Here is a 10,339-nt window from a genome sequence, read left to right on the forward strand (position 1 = left end):
CATGGGAACGACCAGGGGGGCCCTTCCGCGCCATACACGGATCACAGCGGCGACAGAAGTCTTCGACATCCCTCCTACACTGCCCCCAGTAGCAGCCCTGACGAAGGCGCCGGAGAGTCTTAGTGACGCCAAAGAGCCCAGAGCCTGCCGTTCCATGCATGGCCTTGAGTACGACCTCTTGCAGACCCCTCGGGACCACCACTTGCCACCTCTTCTCCCCCGTTGCTGGCTCCTTCCACGCCCGCTCTAGTACGCCCTGACACAGACGTAGAGTCTCAAACTGAGACCACAGCCCCTTGGTTGCTTTGGAGAGCACTGCCACTTCCTCCCACGGTGGCCGCTGCTGCGACTCAACCCAATGCAGTACAGGCTGTAGAACGGCGTCCCGCTCTTGCTGTTGCTTCCACTCTGTCACATCCACTGTCTGGAGCTCCCGGCAGATAACCTCTTCCACTTGCTGCGCTGCCGCACAGACGATGTCCTCCTCCAGCAGCTCCTTTTCACGAGTCTCTCTCTTCTCGCAGTAGTGGCATCCGCCGGCGGCACACGGGCGGCGGGAGAGAGCGTCTGCATTTGTGTGGCGCACCCCAGCCCGGTGCTCCACCCTGAAGTCGAAAGCTTGGAGCTCTTCTAGCCACCTGGCGACCTGCCCTTCTGGCTCTTTGAACGTCATGAGCCACTGTAATGCAGAGTGACCCGTCCTCACCGTGAACGCCTGCCCGCACAGGTAGTACTTAAAGTGCCTGATGGACAGCACCACTGCCAAAAGTTCCCTGCGGGTGACGCAGTATCGTCGCTCCGCTTTGTTGAACGCCTGGCTGAAGTATGCCACCACCCGCTCCCCCTCGGGTGTAGTCTGGGAGAGCACTCCGCCTACCCCAACGCCGCTAGCGTCTGTGTCCAGGGTGAACGGCAGCCTGGGGTTGGCTGGGGCGAGAACCGGGGATTCACTCAAGGCATGCCGAAGGCCGTCAAACGCTGCTTGACATTGCTCAGACCACAGGAAATCCCTGTCCTTCTGCAGCAGCTGGAACAGGGGTGCGGCAGTGCAAGCAAAACCCCGTACAAACTTCCTGTAGTATGAGGCCAGGCCCAGGAAACTCTTCAGCTGTTTCTGGTTGCGAGGATTTGGCCAGCCTGTGACCGCCTGCACTTTCTCGTGCAGGTTGCCGATGCCCTCCCCCCCCACTTTGTGGCCCAGGAAAGTGACCTCTCTCTGCAGGAAATCACACTTATCTGGATGTAGCTTCAAGCCAGCGGCTCTGATCCTCTCCAGCACCACTCTCAGAGATCCCAGGGCCGCCTCAAACGAGCTGCCGTGCACCAGGATGTCGTCCAGGTAAACCAAACACTGTTGGCGGGGAATCCCAGACAGCACCCTGTCCATCAATCGCACAAAGGTGGCCGGGGCATTACACAGCCCAAAACTGAGGACCTTGAACTGCCATAGTCCCCGGCCGGTGCAGAAAGCCGTTTTTGGTCTGGCCTCTGGGGCAAGAGGGACTTGGTAATACCCGCTGCGGAGGTCCAAGGAAGAGAACCACGACGACCCTGCGACCAGGTCCAGGGACTCATCGATGCGGGGAAGGGGGTATGAATCCTTCTTGGTGACCCCGTTCACCGGTTTGTAGTCTGAGCACAGCCGCCAGCCACCTGTCTTCTTCGGGACCATGACTACAGGTGCTGTAGCTGTCGGAGGGCTCGATAATGTCTGCCTGCAGCATGCTCTGCACTGCCTCGTCGCAAGCCTGCTGACGAGCCAGGGGAAGTCGGCGCGGGCGACACCTGATGGGACGCGAGTCCCCCGTATCAATCTCGTGTTCCACCAGATGCGTTCGGCCCACCTCCTCCTCCTTCATGGCAAAACTGCCCTGGAACTCTAGCAGAAGCTGCCCCAATTGCTCTTGCTGCTTGGGATTTAGGCCGCCACAGTTCTTCCTCCACACCTCCAATACTGCAGACTGAGCCTCTTCTACCTCCGTCTGGGGTAACTGGGGGGGGGGGGGGGCTGTGCTTGGGTGGCGCAGTCCGGGGGTGACAGGTGGGGAATTGTCCTGAGTGGGCGTCACCGGGGATACCGGAACGGAGAGAGGGTTTTCCTCGGTTTCTAAGGTACTCACGGTGGGTGTAGGGCGGGGGTCTTCAACTAAAATTCAACGAGGTCCAGTTAGAGAAAATCTCCCCATGCAAAGGTCCGGAACATCAAAATGTCTAACTTGCTTCATGAATTAGTGTGATATATATATTGAAGTAGCCTGCAGCTTTATCAACGTCTGCATGTAATCAACAACTGACTGCCAATCAAATAAAGAAAGTACAATTCAAAAGCAACAATATTTATTGTCAATTAACATTACTTAAATACTGTGGATATGTGTAATGTTCCTCTCGGGCTGCATTTACAAATAAAATAGAGAAAATAAATAAAATATCTTTTGAAAATGTGTGCATCTTAAAAGTGCTTAATTTTAGATAAATAAAATAAAGTGCAGCAGCAGCTTGAGTTTCCCTTTTTCTTTGTTAACCGTTTCACATCATGACTTAACAGTTTCAGACGATTATAGAACAATATCAGTCTTTACACATCATAACAATTGAACCGTTTAAAGTTTCTCTTTCTTTCCCTCTTATATTGCAGTCCTTCACTCACTTTTTTTAAATTCAGTGTGAGAATTGAGCTGGAGCTTGTCCTTCCAGGAGTTTGTAAATCTGGGCTGACATGGAGTCAGGGCCATTCTCATACACATGCAGGTGCTCATTGGTTACAGTGATGCAAACACAGGTATGGTGAAAAAAGAGAGAACTATTTGAAGCAGAAAAAAACAGCGTAATACCATCTGACAAAGGCCTGTGCTATAATGCTTCAATTAACTGATATTCTTTATAATATACTCAGATCAATAGGAGACAGAGATGTTAAGTTAAAAATCAAGGGTTTTTATTATTATTTACAGCAGGGGTGGGGAACCTTTTTCCTTTCACTTTTTACAACATCCTCCGAGGGTCGTACAAATTATTGAACTCAACCTCTGCTTAAAAAAACTAAAATCACAGCCCATTCATTTGGCCTTTCTTTCATGCTGTGCAAAGAAAAAGCAACCTCTTAATCCAGATATCTCACCATGACTCACGTATGCATGCATGTGCACGGTGTGGCATGACCACCAAAACAGAAAGATATAGACACAAGATGTGTGCAAATGTATTTAGTATCCTATCCATGTGAACATGATATAAGTGGGGGGGGGGGACCTAACCTCCGCTAGGGGGGTCCGGGGGCATGCTCCCCCGGGAAGATTTTTTTTTAAATATTGAAGTTAAAAGCATCAATCTGGTACACTTTGAGAGCAACATTAAGAGATCTATGGATACATCTCTCAACACCCATATGAAACAGAACTGTAAGCATATTTTTCTTTTTGGATATTTTTACAAATCACTCCCCTTTTAAACTCTATTCTTGTTATTTTTAACAACTTTTTTGTTACTGTCATATAGTATTTTATAACTGTTTTTCATTTAGTCTCATTAATAACTATAATGATCATATCAAGATGTGCCTTAACCTCACTGAGCTGAGGTTATTTGAGCCTCTCAGGAGAGAGCTCTCTTCCACCTGGTTGTAGAAAAGCTCTTTAAATTCGTTAGCATAGCTAGCTAACCAGATGCTAATAACAACAGATCGCCACTGTGCTTACAACCAAAGACAGAGCCACGCATACACTGCGGCATGTGTACGGCTCCTTATCGGTACTGCAATATTTGAAGGGCTGGAGCGGCGTTCCGGTGCTCTCTGTCAGCACTCCTTTCAGACGAGACATACACGTTACGCTCGTGTTGTGTTCAAGGAACCTGTCCTTGGCCAGGAAAAACAGGTACTCACTTGTTTAATTATTTTTGCGGTCTAGATTTCTTCTTCTTTTTTGAAGTGAGAAGTTGCCCCCACCCCCAAAACGAAAACTCTTCGGTTCTCCACGAATTACACAAGTCAACCAAATCAGCGTTAAAAAAGCGGGAGGAGCCGAAAAAAACCCTATTAATGTATTGATTATAGCTCCGGGTCCGTATAGGTCGGCGTCTGGGTCCGGATCCAGACCGCGGTCCGCCTGTTGCCGACCCCTGGTGTAGGGGGTCTCCCCGCAGGCTCAGCAGGGTTGTGGATACGGGTCATAGTAATCACAGGCCCCCCCCGGAAACTCACTGTGCCTGCTTGAAGATCCAGGAGGCAGCCCGTCGCCTTCAAAAAGTCCAAACCCAGAATACACGGGTCCTGTACATCCGCTATCCACACGGGGTGCCGCACTTCAACTCCCCCCACCGACACAGACAGCACGCCTCTTCCTTTCATAGCCGCCAACTCTCCTGTGACTGTGCGTAGACGCACCGATGTCGGCTCGAACATAGTCCCACTGGGCAACACATCTGCTCTCACCAGGGTTACTGTAGAGCCTGTGTCCACCAGTGCAGCGCAGGGCACCCCTTCCACATCGACAGGGACATAGCAAGAGTCCCCACCAGCACGGCCCACCGCGACGACAGGCTCCACGCCTGTGCTGTCATCTTCTTCAGTAGAGCGTAGAGTCTGGCTCCCCCGGCTGTGCTGTCGGGCTCCTTCCTCGGATGTCTGAGTCGGTGGCAATAGAGCTGTGGTTTGGTTGGGGAGTCTTTGGGCTTGGTTCCACATATTCTCCTTTATGCGGGCCCCCCCGTCGTTTCCCTGGGCCCGGGGTGCCTTGGGGCAGTCTCTGGCCAAATGTCCTGGCTGACCACACCCCCAGCAGACCCTGGTACTTGGTCTGTGTGTTGGCTGCAGAGAAACAGCCCTTATCATTTTCGTCATCTCGGTAACCCATGCAGGCTTCTTCTCCTCCCTGCAGCTCCTCACAGCCGGTGCTGCCGGCACTCCGCTGCTCCTAGCAGCTCCACTCCACACGTTCTCTCTCTCCACAGCCATCTCCAAGGCCGCCTGCAAGGACTGTGGATGCTGCAGCTGTACCTCGACCCTCAAGTCCGCAGGGCGGAGAGCCCTGATGAATTGATCACGTGCCAGCTCACTCTGCACTCCGGGTGGCATGTGTGCATACGCCCGCCACGTCAGGCTCTCCACGTTGTTAGCCAACGCACGCAGCGTCTCTCCACACTCCCTACAGCGGTTACTCAACTCGTTCCGGAGCAGCTCTGGCGGGAAACACTGTCCAAACCGCCTCTTCAAAGCCCCCGCTAACGCTTCATAGCTGAGTCGGTCCACAGGGCTAAGCAGTAGCAGACATGAAAGAGCCTCGTCTGTGAGGCACAAAGCTAGCTGTAGTGCTTTAGTCTCTATTGACCACCCCCCGGCATGTGCAAGTATTTCAAATTGGGCATGGAAAGCCTCCCAGTCTGCCTTACCCGAGTATTTGGGTGTTTTCACGGACCCGGCGGCGGCTGCTGCTGGTTGATGGGCGCCGCCATTGTTGTTTACATCCAGCTTGGAAATGGCGCGAAATGCCGCTGAAGACGGAGACATTCCCGCGTCTCTAGCCATCTTCACCGCCGACTCTCTCAGGCGCTCTCTCGCCTCCCGTGCACCAGAGTCCTGCATCGGGTCGGGTACCCGCGGGTACCCGACGGGTGACCCGCAAAAAAGGTGATTCGCGGGTGGTATTTTTTCAAACGCTTTTTTCCGGGTTCGGTTCTGGGTAAAACAAAGATGATGCGGGTCGGGTCGCGGGTATTGCATAATAAATATATTAAAATAATAATAAATTAGTTTAATGTTTAAAATCCTCAGACCTCTCCCCCGCGGGACCGCGCATAATCATAACCTCTGCAGCGCATCAATCTGCTGCTGTGCGCGCCACATTCAAAATGGCTGAGGTGAAGCTCTCTAGCGGAGAATACAGCATTTTCAATAACACTTCCTCAAGAGCGAAATCCAACGTCTGGGAGGCTTTTTGTGTCATCCTAGATGGAGGAAATAACCAACATCCCACGCTTTCTGAGACAAATATGAAACTGCGTGTGTTAATAATTGCACGTTTTCACTGCTCATAGGCTATGCGGGTTCGGGTCGGGTTGCGGATCTTGTGCCGTCGGGTCGGGTCGGGTTGCGGAACTAATTGGCAATATGTGCGGGTAGCGGGGCGGGTTCGGTATTGCATGTCGCGGGTGCGGGGCGGGAGCGGGTCTTAAAAACCAGACCCGTGCAGGACTCTGCCGTGCACTCATGAACTCTCTACTCATGTCCTTCGACCACCCGCATGCTCCATCTTCCTCTTCATCACTACTTTCCTGCTTCACTCCCATCTTGCTGAACTTTTCCATCTCCGCTAGCTTCCCGGCTAGCTCCGTGACGCAGTTACGGACTCCCGTCAGGATAGACGTCCTCCGTTCGAAAAGTCACTTCTGACACCAATGTAGCGTTCACAAGGTGAGTCGGAAACAGGCTTCTCGTTATTAGGCTTTAATTACTCTTGTTTGACAACAGATGATCACAGGTACATGTACACTTGTGGTTTCAACCTCACACTAACCCAACCCCTACCCCTACACATATATATATATAGCAGTGTCTACGTCATAACTCCCCGCCCTCCCCCGTCCGCTCCCCTAACCACAGGCCAACACCTCAACCAGCATCACTGTGCAGCTCTATGATTGGCAGAGAGACGGGGGATGCCTGAGTGACACCCTGGACATCCTATGCAGGGTCGCTATAGTATCTTTAGATGCGGATTTTGTTAAACTAATACGTTTGCGCTGTGGACCAACACTATACATTGACGGGGAAGGGGGTAGCAATAAAGAGAACACCATTAAACAGTTACACAACATAACAGAAATAATATCGATAGCAGCGTCCCTAGCAACCACCTTGGTAACAATGAAAACGTTCTATGGACGCAATTTCCTGAAGTAATCTTCGTAATAACTAGCAAACTAAAGATCATGTACATCCACTGCACACATCATCTGAAATAACAACTCATATTTCTCGCATCAAATGACATCAAAACGCATTTTAATGGCCAAACTAACTTTAAAATAGGCATTTTCCACCGAGAATAAAACGAAGTTCGGCCATGTTTTGTTTTTCTGCAGGGAGAAATTTGAAGATCACGTGACAAGATCACAGCCATTGGAATGAATGGTGAAAAAAAATGGGGTTTGTCAAACAGAGCACATGGTGTAGTCCTAAACGATAGCTGGGGATTCTGGGTAGTGTAGTGTCTTCTGCCATCTTTTACTCCGAAAAAATATTTGTTTCTCCGAATCGAAGGGGAAAATACAAAAGCATTGCACACAATTTAAACCAATCAATGTTGTGTAATTAACAAGGATAATCTGGTGTTTTTTAGTCGATGAGTAGTGCAGATATCACTGTAAAATCAATCGACAGTAAGGGGAATACTTACTTCCGGGTGTACAATTCTCCGTTATCCAATGGGAATGGACGCTCACATTGCCTTTAAGGGCAGCCGACACAAACGAATGCCGTGCTTCCATGAGCGTCAAATGATATATCTCGCCGCAGATGGGAATACATTGAAATCAGTTGAAAGCTATTTGCGTCCCTTTATGAAGCTGAAGGAGCATAGGAGCGTCACAACTGCACGCCACGGCAGGGCCGGACTGGGACAATAAGTCAGGCCGGGAATTATACACCCAGCCAGGCCACTACCAGTTTTCTTTTGTGCCATTTTCCTGGATTTATTTGTCAATATTTACAGCGTTGCTGCCCATAGTGATAGCCCTAAACTTTAAAACTACCCCAGAATAAACATATGGACATGGGTCACTATTTAAAAAAAAAATTGCAAATCTATTGAGGAACCTATCCATGTGAACATATTTTAAGTGGAGGTGGACCTCAAATCCTCTAGGGGGGTCCGGGGGCATGCTCCCCCGGTAAGATTGTTTTTAAAATGTTGGACTTAAATGCATCAATCTGGTGCACTTTGAGGGGGAAATAAAGAGACTACACCCATATGAAACAGAACTGTATACATTTATAATAATAATCATAAAATCATAAGAACATGGCCATAACCAATAACATACTGTACCATATCCAATATGAAAAAACACTGAAACTTGTTTATTTATTTGTTTTTGGTTCATTTATAGTTGTGAGTGTGTCTGGGCTCCTGAACCAGCCTCTCCTGTCTCCCTCATCTCCCCCTGCTCCTCTTTGAGGCAGCAGCAAAGACTAGTTTTAGCTCTCAACAAGTTTTAAAAGTTTTTCCTGTTTTTTTTCACCTAGTTAACTTTTTTTTAATTTATTCATGCATATTTTACTAATCACCTCTCAAATGGAAATATGTGTTTACATAAATGGTGACCAAACCGTTTGAGTCCCACAGAGAACTTAGACTAAGTTAACTATCTAAACACTTTACCTCACCTGAGTTGTAGTTATCAGTCTCTGATGCCCCTTTCACACCAGCGCTTTTTCAGCTCCGGCTCGGAGCTGGAGCCTGAAAAGCGTCGGTTTTTCCTGTTCACACCGCAGCGGCGCCGGCTCTTAGCTCCGGAATCGGGTTCACTTCCAGCTCCAAAAAATTGTCGGTCTAGAGGCAAGAGCTTCGGAGCTAAGAGGTGGCGTCGCTTACGTCTCTCTTACGTCGAGGCGTGCAGGAAACTAAACCCTCCTCCCCTGAACATGGGTCGACTCTCATGCCTGCCTACAAGCAGTAGTGCTTATAAACACACTTTATAAAGTCAGGCAACACTAACCAGGCTTCGTGTGATTCTGTTTATTTGTACCTTACTTTGACCATCCGTTCACTGTTATTGATCATTGTGGAGAGAGGCAGACATTTTGTTTTGTATTATAGCAGCTATCGGATGGAATCAATACATGGGCTGCACAGGTTGTCGTGTCCGACTATCACAAGTAGAATCATAATAAAAACACGCCGGTAAAATGTGCCTGTAGAAAACGGTTTATGCCACAATAGGATAGCAATAGCAAGTAGTCAGTTTAGCTTCGGTTGCTATGCTAACATCACCCATTTTATACCAGAGAAACTTTCATAACAGCGTTGTGATACCAAACAGCGTCAATTCAGACTGACACACATTCACTTAGGCTAAGGGGAACTGGGGATATGTATCAGCTGCTTGTGTGAGTCGGACAGTGAATACTTTAGAGCGGCCGCTGCAATGTGAGCTAACCGGGAGCTAACGGAGGAGAATAAACTCCCGTGGAAGAGCAGCCAACACTGCAGCGGTCGGTAAATGCTGCAGAAACACATTAATAAACAATGAACCACGGCACTCTGGAGCAAAGTATAAGGTTGGAGAAGTCGTTATTCAATTTAATCTGGCTTCGTGTGATTAAAAGCAACACGATCATCGACCCGACGCAGTTCCCCGTTGTTGTTGTTGTGAGCGCCGTAATGCCGTTGGGGAGCAAATCAGCTATGTAAACGGTGACGTCATGACGCAGCAGCGGCAGCACCAGTCGGGTGCTGGGCGGTGTGAACAGAGCGGGAGCAGAAAAGGGAAACCGGAGCTGAACCAGAAAAGCTCTAGCTCGGAGCTAGAAAGGGAAAAGCGCTGGTGTGAAAGCCGCATCAGTCTGACAGCAGAGGACTCTCCTCCACCTTGTTGAGAGCTCATGATATCCGTTAGCGCAGCTAGCTAGCACCAGATGCTAACAACAATACACGTAACCGGTGCGCGTGCTTTCTCCCTCGCTCGCTCGCGCCACACATACACACACTCCCGAGCTTGAATGACACACAGAGACCAATCGAGGGCATTAGTATGATCTGTATGAAAGTGTGAAGCGGCTGGGATGAGGATCAGCACCTCCAAATCTGAGGCCATGGTTCTCAGCAGGAAACCGATGGACTGTCCACTCCAAGTAGGGAATGAGTCCTTACCCCAAGTGAAGGAGTTCAAGTATCTCGGGGTCTTGTTCTCGAGTGAGGGAACAATGGAGCGTGAGATGGGCCGGAGAATCGGAGCAGCGGGAGCGGTACTGCAGTCGCTTTACCGCACCGTTGTGACGAAAAGGGAGCCGAGCCAGAAGGCAAAGCTCTCTGTCTTCCGGGCCATTTTCGTTCCTACCCTCACCTATGGTCATGAAGGATGGGTCATGACCGAAAGAACGAGATCGCGGATACAAGCGGCCGAGATGGGTTTTCTCCGCAGGGTGGCTGGTGTCTCCCTTAGGGATAAGGTGAGAAGTTCGGTCATCAGGGAGGGACTCGGAGTTGAGCCGCTCCTCCTTCGCGTCGAAAGGAGCCAGTTGAGGTGGTTCGGGCACCTAGTTAGGATGCCACCTGGGCGCCTCCCTAGGGAGGTGTTCCAGGCACGTCCAGCTGGGAAGAGACCAAGGGGTAGACCTAGG

This window comes from Gymnodraco acuticeps, unplaced genomic scaffold (assembly GCF_902827175.1).
Source record: "Gymnodraco acuticeps unplaced genomic scaffold, fGymAcu1.1, whole genome shotgun sequence".
NCBI classification, from domain to species: Eukaryota; Metazoa; Chordata; class Actinopteri; order Perciformes; family Bathydraconidae; genus Gymnodraco; species Gymnodraco acuticeps.